Raw genomic sequence first — 13,021 nt, forward strand, 5'->3', positions numbered from 1 at the left:
TAAATGAGTTTTGCTATTTGGGGAGCAAAATAACTGATGATGGTCGAAGTAGAGAGGGTATAATGTACTGGCAATGGCAAGGAAAGCGTTTCTGAAGAAGAGAAATTTGTTAACGTCGTGTATAGATTTAAGTGTCAGGAATTCGTTTCTGAAAGTATTTGTATGGAGTGTAACCATGTATGGAAGTGAAACATGAACGATAAATTGTTTGGACAAGAAGAGAATAGAAGCTTTCGAAATGTGGTGCTACAGAAGAATGCTGAAGATTAGATGGGTAGGTCACATAACTAATGAGGAGGTATGGAATGGGATTGTGGAGAAGAGAAGTTTGTGGTACAACTTGAGCAGAAGAAGGGATCGGTTGGTAGGACATGTTCTGAGGCATCAAGGGATCACCAATTTAGCATTAGAGAGCAGCGGGAAGGGTAAAAATCGTAGAGGGAGACCAAGAGATGAATACACTAAGCAGATTCAGAAGGATGTAGATTGCAGTAGGTACTGGAGATGAATAATCTTGCACAGGATAGTGTAGCAGGGAGAGCTGCATCAAACCAGTCTCAGGACTGAAGACCACAACAGTAACAACATATTATATACTAATCTCGACGCACATTTCTACGGGCAAGACGGAATTCCGTTGGCCAAATGTATACCACCAAAGTCTCCCAGTTTTTTACATGGGACATCCACTATGTGTGGAGGGAAACAGGCAAACTGGAGACCAGATACATTAGCGCAGGGGGGTCAGATTTCCGAAATTAAACGAGAAAATTCATTTCTTTATACAATCCGGAGCTGGAAATAAAAGAATTAGTGCAAATACTCAAATACCTCTCTTCCACACGTGAACATCGAGACAGACGCACTGAGGGCATGTCTGCTCACTTACTCAGAATATGGCAGGCACCCGGAGGTCTTCCTGGGCCCCGGTGGAGGGGGTGGTCGAACCACTTGGCCGTGACCAACCTCTCCACCCCAAATCTTGTGACACTGGAACGTCTCTGACTTTTACCGGTGTGTGGACATTAGCCACGGCGGACATTGGCCACGATTTTACCTGCTCAGAAGGGTTGCGTCGCTTGTCTCCCTCTCCTCCTCCTCCTCATCCTCCTCTTCCTCCTCCTCCTCCTCCTCATCCTCCTCCTCCTCCTCCTCACTTACTGAGCCTTTCTGCTGCTTTGCTTAACATAGGACCACAATCTCTTTCGATTTTCCGCCACATTTCTAGACAGACTTTCGTTGTGGAAACTATTAAATGCATTTCGCGTTTCGAGCCTTAGTAAAATATCGCCAATCTTGGAGATTTAGCGTTCGTTTAAATTATACGTGGCTTTTTCGGTGCTCCTGCAGCAGCTTTTTGTCGTGTTTTGTGTACCATGGGGGATCAGTTCCGACTCTTATTAATTTATTTGGTATGAATCTCTGGACTGCTCTTGATATTATTTCTTTCAACTTATAACACATATGGTCGTCACTTACATAGTTTGGAAAAGGGCACAGGTCATCCCTCTTTTTCAAGAAGGGATGTCGAACAGATCAGTTGTAGAATTTTGGGACACGTATTATGTTCGAGTATAATGACTTCTCTGGAGACTAGAAATCTACTCTGTAGGAATAAGCATGGGTTTCGAAAAAGACGGTCGTGTGAAACCCAGCTCGCGCTATTCGTCCACGAGACTCGGAGGGCCTTAGACACGGGTTCACAGGTAGATGCCGTGTTTCTTGACTTCCGCAAGGCGTTCGATACATTTCGCCACAGTCGTTCAATGAACTGAGTAAGAGCGTATGGACTATCAGACCAGTTGTGTGATTGGATTGAAGAGTTCCTAGATAACAGAACGTAGCATGTCATTCTCAATGGAGAGAAGTCTTCCGAAGTGCGAGTGATTTCAGGTGTGTCGCAGGGGAGTGTCATAGGACCGTTGCTATTCACAATATACATAAATGACCTGGTGGATGACATCGGAAGTTCACTGAGGCTTTTTGCAGATGATGCTGTGGTATATCGAGAGGTTGCAACAATGGAAAATTGTACTGAAATGCAGGAGGATCTGCAGCGAATTGACGCATGGTGCAGGGAATGGCAACTGAATCTCAGTGTAGACAAGTGTAATGTGCTCTAAATACACAGAAAGGAAGAGCCCATATAATATAGCTACAATATAGCAGGTCAGCAACTGGAAGCAGTTAATTCCAAAAATTATCTGGGAGTACGCATTAGGAGTGATTTAAAATGGAATGATCATATAAAGTTGATCGTCAGTAAAGCAGATGCCAGACTGAGATTCATTGGATGAATCCTAAGGAAATGCAATGCAAAAACAAACGAAGTGGGTTACAGTACGCTTGTTTGCCCTCTGCTGGAATACTGCTCAGCAGTGTGGGATCCGTACCAGATAGGGTTGATAGAAGAGAGAGAGGAGATCCAACGGAGAGCAGCGCGCTTCGTTACAGGATCATTTAGTAATCGCGAAAGCGTTACGGAGATGATAGATAAACTCCAGTGGAAGACTCTGCAAGAGAGACGCTCAGTAGCTCGGTACGGGCTTTTGTTGAAGTTTCGAGAACATACCTTCACCGAAGAGTCAAGCAGTATATTGCTCCCTCCTACATATATATCGCGAAGAGACCGTGAGGATAAAATCAGAGAGATTAGAGCCCACACAAAGGCATACCGACAATCCTTCTTTCCACGAACAACACGAGATTGGAATAGAAGGGAGAACCGATAGAGGTACTCAAGGTACTCTCCGCCACACACAGTCAGGTGGCTTGCGGAGTATGGATGTAGATGTAGAAGGATTGGAAACTGTCTCTTAGAAAGACGTCAACCGAATTTTTACCTGATTTTATAAACAGATATATTTCACGTTTAGCTTTGTTACGGGACTGAGCCTCGCTACGACTGTGTGTTCACTAATCCCTGTATCCGCCGTGATGCTCAGGATTGTTTGTGGTTAAGAGGTCAAGTGTCTTTTCGTAACCATTTACAATTTGAATGGCCTCGTGAACTAATTGTTCAAAATAATTTTAAAAAAAGCATTTAGAACAATTACGGAAGTTGTTTTCTATCTACAATAGGGTCTGTAAATGTATTTTTGTCAACATACGGAAGGTAGATTGAAGTCACTACCAACTTTAATTGTGTGAGTAGCGTACCTATTTGTGATGAGACTCAAGTTTTCTTTGAACTGTTCAGCAACTGTTTCATCTGAGACCGTGGATCGGTGTAAGGAGCCAGTTATTAATTTATTCCGGTTGTAGAAATTAACCCCTGCCCATACTAAGTCACAGGAAGTACCTGCTTCAATGTCGCTTGTGAGATGGAACACACATTACATTATTTTTCCTTACGTTGTGCTTCTTGTTTCTGTTGTAGTGCAGATCGTTACAATTACAGCTTTTCCCTCCAAAATCTAGGATGCTTTCTCTCTGACCCTGTAAATACCAGCGGTAAACAATGTAGAACAACAACGTACGTTACAAGTGTAGCATTCTGTATTGCTTCATTTCCGTATTTCTAACATTTTAAAATTGTACGTCGGCTTTATATGGCATGTCAATCATAGATGTCCTTATGTCTATTTAGTGAACGTATTTTCAGTCATGTTTTGAACATTGTCTCGCTACACTTTAGTAACTAATGTTTCGCCGCAACGGATATCGGATTTTAGAGAGTAAATTAATATGGAATAAATCGATTTTTTTCAAACATTCTCATTTCATCTTTCCTTATTGTCTTTTGGGCATGCAGTTATAGTAATTAAAGTAGGCACAAATGAGGTGATCAAACAGAAATGATTAGCGTACATTCGCATTGTTTTTTCATCGTTCCTTTCTTGTTGCTCTCCTGCCGATGGACTGTGTCTATCGCAATCAGTAACGTGAAAGGAAGCTACCGTACAGACAGAGGGATCTACACTCCTGGAAATTGAAATAAGAACACCCTGAATTCATTGTCCCAGGAAGGGGAAACTTTATTGACACATTCCTGGGGTCAGATACATCACACTAGTACAGTGTATATCCACCTTTCGCAGCAATGCAGGCTGCTATTCTACCATGGAGACGATCGTAGAGATGCTGGATGTAGTCCTGTGGAACGGCTTGCCATGCCATTTCCACCTGGCGCCTCAGTTGGACCAGCGTTCGTGCTGGACGTGCAGACCGCGTGAGACGACGCTTCATCCAGTCCCAAACATGCTCAATGGGGGACAGATCCGGAGATCTTGCTGGCCAGGGTAGTTGACTTACACCTTCTAGAGCACGTTGGGTGGCACGGGATACATGCGGACGTGCATTGTCCTGTTGGAACAGCAAGTTCCCTTGCCGGTCTAGGAATGGTAGAACGATGGGTTCGATGACGGTTTGGATGTACCGTGCACTATTCAGTGTCCCCTCGACGATCACCAGAGGTGTACGGCCAGTGTAGGAGATCGCTCCCCACACCACGATGCCGGGTGTTGGCCCTGTGTGCCTCGGTTGTATGCAGTCCTGATTGTGGCGCTCACCTGCACGGCGCCAAACACGCATACGACCATCATTGGCACCAAGGCAGAAGCGACTCTCATCGCTGAAGACGACACGTCTCCATTCGACCCTCCATTCACGCCTGTCGCGACACCACTGGAGGCGGGCTGCACGATGTTGGGGCGTGAGCGGAAGACGGCCTAACGGTGTGCGGGACCGTAGCCCAGCTTCATGGAGACGGATGCGAATGGTCCTCGCCGATACCCCAGGAGCAACAGTGTCCCTAATTTGCTGGCAAGTGGCGGTGCGGTCCCCTACGGCACTGCGTAGGATCCTACGGTCTTGGCGTGCATCCGTGCGTCGCTGCGGTCCGGTCCCAGGTCGACGGGCACGTGCACCTTCCGCCGACCACTGGCGACAACATCGATGTACTGTGGAGACCTCACGCCCCACGTGTTGAGCAATTCGGCGGTACGTCCACCCGGCCTCCCGCATGCCCACTATACGCCCTCGCTCAAAGTCCGTCAACTGCACATACGGTTCACGTCCACGCTGTCGCGGCATGCTACCAGTGTTAAAGACTGCGATGGAGCTCCGTATGCCACGGCAAACTGGCTGACACTGACGGCGGCGGTGCACAAATGCTGCGCAGCTAGCGCCATTCGACGGCCAACACCGCGGTTCCTGGTGTGTCCGCTGTGCCGTGCGTGTGATCATTGCTTGTACAGCCCTCTCGCAGTGTCCGGAGCAAGTGTGGTGGGTCTGACACACCGGTGTCAATGTGTTCTTTTTTCCATTTCCAGGAGTGTAGTTCGCAAACTTACGTTTAGGGGGGAGCACGCAGTTTATGAAGTATTTCCCGGTGCGAGCGAGCAGCGAAACCTGCTGCTTATGGAGCGGAAACTACTGTACCGTTTCAGTGTTATCTATCTCTTCTGCCTTTTTTATTCTTAAGTCCTCCAAAAATCTCTTCAATACTGATTCTAATACTGGATCCCCTGTCTGTCACATGAGACAAATCTTCTCCCTCATAGAGGCCTTCAGTGCACTCCTCCCACCTATTCGCTCTCTCCTCTGGATTTAACAGAGGAGTTCGCGTTGCACTGTTAATGTTATCAAACTTGCCTTTTAATTTCACCGGAGATTGTTTTGACTTTCCTTATGTTAGCGTAAAGGCACTATTTGTCGTCACTATAGTTGAATTCTTTTATGTTTGCGGTTCGCGCATGTCCGCCCAGACGCGGGAGATTGCTGCGTTGCCAGTTGCACGCGCCAAGAGAAGCAGCGCCATAGTACAGTATAGTTCCCAAACTTACGTTTAGGGGTGAGCGCGCTGTTTATGAAAAAACGCCACCACGGCCGCATTAAGCCTTTCGCTGCTACAGAGACGTGCTCCCCGCATTTTGTCATCACTTCACTTCTTGCCTGTGCTGACACATGGTGTTCCGACTGCTTTGACACACTTTACCATTCGATTTCACAAAAACTATTTGGCCCAAAAATTTGATTTTTACACATCTTCTTGACTGATACCTTCCCCCCATAAATGACTTAATTTTGTTTCGATGTTCAACGCAGTTATTGTGCAGCATTAAATGTAGTAAACCAGTGCACGAAATTTCGAAAAGTTTGCAGAGGTAGAAGTCCACAGCGTGTACTTTCCATATGGTCGATTTTAGTTGCCACAATGTTGAGGATGAAATGTGGACAATATACCTAAATTTCATATAAAACTTACTGTATAATGGCTTTGAGCACTATGGGACTTAACATCTGAGGTCATGAGTCGCCTAAAACTTAGAACTACACAAACCTAACTAATCTAAGGACATCACACACATCCATGGCTGAGGCAGGATTCGAACCTGCGATGTCGCGGTTCCAGACTGTAGCGCCTAGAATCGCATGGCCACACCGGCTGGCTTTACTGTACAACAATATCTCATTTAATTTAAGTAGCAGATAGGTCTCGTATGTAATATTGAGAAATATTCCGTCTTTTGCGACTGTCAAAAGGTTTTGTGTATACCAGTCATTTCGCTTTTTTCTATAAAGTTCTGATTAAAACAAAATTGGCAAAGTACACAAAACTGAATTGTGGACGTAATAAAACATAGAAACTGAAATATATTGTCAGGGAGGCACAGTGAGCAAAAAATTGGTGTTTGTCACAACAGACAGTAAATACTTGCCGAAACAAAGATCATTTGACGAAAACATTGAATATGTTGTTGCCAAAGGAGCGAAGCAAAGAATTGCGTCAGACTATCAAGTAGCTCGGCAATGTACGAGCCGAAATTCTGCTCTAAATAATACTTTTAATACTGTCGCAAAGAATATATTTCAGTATGAATAGTAAAACAGCGACTGCGGAAGAGAAGATATACAAACAAAACAGATAACATGAATATTGTATGTGTGCCTTTTCATTCTTTTTAATTGCTGTGAAAAGAAATATTGGAGGACAAAATTAGAAAAACCGTAAGCTGCTTATGATTATAATGAAGAGACAAAGAACTAGAAATTTCAAAAACATTCAAACTAATACAATTCATAAAGTAAGGCACTTCGATATTGTTTTTAAAAAACAAAATAGTAAGCACCGAACAACGTTTGAATTCAGGACCTTTCACTTAATAGTCCAACACCTTAACCATTGTGCTATCACACCTCTTCATTCAAATAATCTCTGGGACAACTTTAAGAGATCACACAAAATACCGACAAACGCTGTTGGTATGACTATGAATTATTCACATTTGCTCGGAGTACAATAGGAAGTAAACAATTACCGCTGTTCTTTATTGCGAAAAAGCGGTTCGTGAGAATGATACAAACACCTTTCCTTGCTATCGCCTGATTTAGGAGGCTTATTGCTTGTTTGGTTTAATTAATTAATAGAATATGAAGCAATTGATATAAAGAATGCTTTTTCCAAACTTCTGTAAAAGAAAGTCTGCTATCAAGACACTGGATTTGTTCAATTACTTTATTTATGACTGAACGTTTGTAAAACTGAAGACACTCGTCCGTGCTCTGCACTGCAGTCGAGCTGTGGCAACGTCGTTCTCTGTTCATTGGGTGCCTGTGCTTTATGACGTCAGATGCGCAGAACGAACCTAAACTCGGCCGACGTCGTAAATGACGCACACTATAGTAACGATACGGAATGGGAATAGTCAGCGTTTTTCAGGAGCCAATTTATGACGACCAAGCAGACATCCACATATTACCGCCCACTGATTTTTGTCATTTTGACTTACAGCGTGCTGTGACCCTACACCCGATTTTCGAACGTTTCCCATCGCATACATTTGTCGCACGATGGTGGAATGATCACAGTTCATCGCATTTTCCATTTCTCGAATACAATCACGTGGATCATTGTGGATTAATGCGTTTAAACGGATCCTCATCGGAACCCCAAGATCATCCTGAACGTCGATATTCACTAATGTCAAAATGATCCTTGCCGTACTCTGCCCAATGGCATTACCCCCATACACGACACAAATGTCTCTGGCATACGTCCGCTGCTGTCGCCCCTATACTGAACTCAGACGCGAGAATATGTCAGAAATGTCTCTTTTTCTCCACTTGGCACTCCATTTTCTAGTGTCCAGACCTCGGCTAACTATGTCCTAACGAGAAAATGACACGAAACTTCCTGGCAGATTAAAACTGTGTGCCAGACCCAGACTCAAACTCAGGACCTTTGGCATTCGCGGGCAAGTGCTCTACCAACTGAGTTACCCATGCACGACTCACGCCCGGTACTCACAGCTTTACTTCTGCCAGCACCTCGTCTCCTACCTTCCAAACTTTACAGAAGCTCTCCTGCGAACCTTGCAGAAGTAGCACTCCTGAAATAAACGATATTGCGGAGACATGGCTTAGCGCACACTCCGCTGTAGCGTGAAAATTTCATTCTAGAAACATCCCCCAGGCTTTGGCTAAGCCATGTTTGTGCAATATCCTTTCTTTCAGGAGTGCTACTTCTGCAAGGTTCGCAGGAGAGCTTCTGTAAAGTTTGGAAGGTAGGAGACGAGATACTGACAGAAGTAAAGCTGTGAGGGCGGGGCGTGAGTCGTGCTTGGGTAGCTCAGTTGGTAGAGCACTTGCCTGCGGAAGGCAAAGGTCCTGAGTTCGCGTCTCGGTCCGGTACACAATCTGCCAGGAAGTTATCAGCGCACACTCCGCTGTAGAGTGAAAATTTCATTCTAGATTAAATGACAGTTCGTAAAATCAAATAGAAGCAGGGGACGAGCAGTACAAAATGACAACCGGTAAATAAACCGATAGAAACCGGGAAAAACACAAACGCTACGAACTTGACGTACCAACATAATACATACTGATGCTCTAGGATTGACGCCACCATGTGGCCCAGATCTGTGAAACCTAGGGTTGCCATATCTAGCTAGGACCTCGTCGAGGCACTCTGTGACGGGGGTTTAGGGATCAAGTAAAAAATTTACTTAGCTTAAGGTTTTTAACATGGCTGTCATCCAGCTGTACAGTGCAAAATTTTGAAAAACAGAGTCCTCAGACGCGAACACAATTAATTTGTGACCTAGGTTTCGGTGTCACAAGGGACACCTTCTTCGGACAAATTAATTGTGTTCGCGACTGAGGCCTGTGTTTTTCAAAATTTGGTATTATACAACAGTCGCTGATTGACAACCATGTCAAAAACCTTAAGATTTTTGCCTGCCAGGTATCTAAGGCTGTATCTAAATATAAAGACTTAAAGAAAAAAAGTTAAATACCAGCATGTCCATCTGTTTGAATAAGCAATGTGAAAGGAGGGAATTAGTCCCCACTTATTTAAAGGCTATTATTACCTTCAGAAATTGTAAAAATGATCCTTTGAGCTTCACGCCTATTGTAAAAAAATTAATTTCTGACAAAATAAAATCGCTTTTTGCCAAAAAAAAAGACTTTCTTAATACAGAGGCTGACGAACTGTATCTTGAAATTACAAAATTGTGCCATGAATTGTTTAATGTTAATATCGATCTTATATGATCACAAGTTAATGACTACTTAGAGAATTATAAACAAGGTGTTACGTACAGGCACGAAAAGAAAATCAGTAAGCTTTTGTGCCCTTTTCCACCTGAGAGATCTTCCGAAAAATTAAAAAAAAAGTGACACTGTATTTTGTCACAGAGTTTTAAATAAGACTAATATTAATTTTACAGAAGCAGAAACTAGTCTGTTAGAAAAAGGGCTTAAGTATAATGTTAAACCAGATTCGACTAACAAGCAGGACGTGCAGAATGTCCTTGTAGACCTGAAAACTGGTTTAGATTGCATAAAAATGGGTAGACCTGTGCATACTATGGCTGGTTATGATGTAACAAATGTTTTTAGTAAATGTCAGGCTGCTTCCCCTAATTCCTCAGGTAATGACATGCCCCTGATTAGAAATATTAATGAAAACTTAAACATAATGATGCTCTTATAACGAAAGCTGATAAGGGTCCTTCACTAGCAATTGCCTATAATGAAGAATATATTTCGAAGGAATACAAACGTCTCAAAAATGAGATCGACAGGAAGTGCAAAATGGCTAAGCAAGGATGGCTAGAGGACAAATGTAAGGATGTAGAGGCTTATCTCACTAGGGGAAAGATAGATACCGCCTATAGGAAAATTAAAGAGACCTTTGGAGAGAAGAGAACCACTTGTATGAATATCAAGAGCTCAGAGGGCAACCCAGTTCTAAGCAAAGAAGGGAAAGCAGAAAGGTGGAAGGAGTATATAGAGGGTCTATAAAACGGCGATGTTCTTCAGGACAATATTATGGAAATGGAAGACGACGTAGTTGAAGATGAAATGGGAGATATGATACTGCATGAATAGTTTGACAGAGCACTGAAAGACCTGAGTCGAAACAAGGCCCTGGGAGTAGACAACATTCCATTAGAACTACTGACGGCCTTGGGACAGCCAATCATGACAAAACTCTACCAGCTGGTGAGCAAGATGTTTGAGACAGGCGAAATACCCTCAGACTTCAAGTAGAATATAATTATTCCAATCCCAAAGAAAGCAGACGTTGACAGATGTGAAAATTACCGAAATATCAGCTTAATAAGCTGTGGCTGCAAAATACTGACACGAATTCCTTACAGACGAATGGAAAAACTGGTAGAAGCCGACCTCTGCGATGATCACTTTGGATTCCGTAGAAATATTGGAACACGTGAGGCAATACTGACCCTACGACTTATCGTAGAAAATAGTTTAACGAAAGGCAAACCTACATTTCTAGCATTTGTAGACTTAGAGAAAGCCTTTGACAATGTTGATTGGATTACTCTCTTTCAAATTCTTAAGGTGGCAGGGGTAAAATGTAGGGAGCGAAAGCCTCTTTACAATTTGTACAGAAACCAGATGGCAGTTATAAGAATCGAGGGACACGAAACGGAAGCAGTGGTTGGGAAAGGAGTGAGACAGGGTTGTAGCCTCTCCAAGATACTATTCCATGTGTATATTGAGCAAGCAGTAAAAGAAACAAAATAAAAATTCGGAGCAGGTATTAAAATCCATGGAGAAGAAATTAAAGCTTTGAGGTTCGCCGATGACATTACAGAAATGTTCCCGTGCAAGAAACCCGGAGGAAAATCTGCATAGCTTTAAGAAAGATACCTGTGATGAAGGAATTACAGCTTTCATGAATTTGATCACCGTTGTAGTTACGTACAATTACCTTCAGTTCAATGGGCAACTGTTCCAACAAAATGATAGCCTAGGCATGGAGAACCCGCTAGCCGGAATTCTTGCAGATATTTTTATCAATTCGTGAAATTCTTTACGTTGTTTTCAGCTACAGGTCTGGGCATTTTGTCCTACTGTAGATACGTTGACGATATATTTGTAGGCTACAAAGGCCGTGCTGATGGGATCAACCACATTTTCAAACTGTTCAATGAACTTCATGATAGTATTAAGTTCATAAAACTTTGAACATAGCTGCTATGGTTCAGTGACCATGTCAGAAATTTGTTAGAGTGAATAAGCCCTCGTCACAAATATTAAGTCAAAATTGACCAGGTTTCTACGCTACTATGAGCGTCGTCTTCAGAATTAATGTTCTAAAACATATTAGGTGTTATTTTTGTTGTTGTTGTTGTGGTCTCCAGTCCTGAGACTGGTTTGATGCAGCTCTCCATGCTACTATATCCTGTGCAAGCTTCTTCATCTCCCAGTACCTACTGCAACCTACATCCTTCTGAATCTGCTTAGTGTATTCATCTCTTGGTCTCCCTCTACGATTTTTAGCCTCCACACTGCCCTCAAATACTAAATTGGTAATGCCTTGATGCCTCAAAACATGTCCTACCAACCGATCCCTTCTTCTAGTCAAGTTGTAGCACAAACGTCTCTTCTCCCCAATCCTATTCAATACCTCCTCATTAGTTATATGATCTACCCATCTAATCTTCAGCATTTTTCTGTAGCACCACATTTCGAAAGCTTCTATTCTCTTCTTGTCCAAACTAGTTATCGTCCATGTTTCACTTCCATACATGGCTACACTCCATACAAATATTTCAGAAACGACTTCCTGACACTTAAATCTATACTCGATGTTAACAAATTTCTATCCTTCAGAAACGCTTTCCTTGCCATTGCCAGTCTACATCTTATATCCTCTCTACTTCGACCATCATCAGTTACTTTGCTCCTCAAATAGCTACCCTTGTTCACTCAAGTACGAGCAGCCCTTAGCGGTTCCCCATCTTATTTACAACTATTCATGACGTCGCCTTTCCGGCTTAGAGTTTTTACAATGTGGTTTGTAACTACTGCATCTCTTGCCAGTCAGTACAGACTTTAATTTTATTAATGTGTTATATCCCTAATATGTTTTAGAACAGTCAGTTTAATTCTGAAGACGACGCTCATGGTAGTGTCGAAACCTGGTCAATTTTGACTTAATATTTGTGACCGAGGACTTGTTCATTCTAATATAAATATTAAGTTCACATGTGAACCAGAAAATGAAAATCGTCAATTAAATTTCCTCGATCTTACGTTGTCATTAATTGAAAACAGTTTCCTTCAACATTTCACGTAAAGAGACTCGAACTGATCAAATCGTTCCAGCTTCTTCTACACATCCAGCCTCTCACAAAACTGCTTTCTTTTTCTCGGCTATTCACAGAGCACTTTCCATTCCCTTCTCGAAAGAAAACTTTAATAATGAGATTGATCTTATTAAAACTGTGGCGGTCAATAATGATTACGAAGCTCGGTCAGTAGAAGAAAGAAGCGTCCCTGAAGAAAGGGAGAGAAAATTCTTCTGAATTCCATTTTTAGGTCCAGTGTCATACCAGATTCAAAGGTTGCTTCGGATTAAATACAAATGTAATATTGCCTTTACTACAAATAACAACTTGAGAAAAAATGTAATTCATAATTTAAAGTTAACTGCTAGCCCTCTGCAGAATTCTGGTGTCTAAAACATTTCATGTGACACTTGCGGTGCCTATTATATTGGTCAAACAGGACGTGCCTTGTCAATTCGCTGTAAAGAACG

General features: G+C 42.7%; 1 protein-coding gene across 1 annotated transcript in view; it reads left to right on the top strand.

The window, feature by feature from the left end:
• LOC126295469 (pleckstrin homology domain-containing family G member 5) overlaps positions 1–13,021 on the top strand; it is a 1,663,439-nt gene that overhangs the window by 107,576 nt on the left and 1,542,842 nt on the right. The gene's annotated exons all lie outside the window — the stretch shown is intronic.

Source organism: Schistocerca gregaria, chromosome 11 (genome assembly GCF_023897955.1).
Source record: "Schistocerca gregaria isolate iqSchGreg1 chromosome 11, iqSchGreg1.2, whole genome shotgun sequence".
In the NCBI taxonomy this organism is placed as follows: Eukaryota; Metazoa; Arthropoda; class Insecta; order Orthoptera; family Acrididae; genus Schistocerca; species Schistocerca gregaria.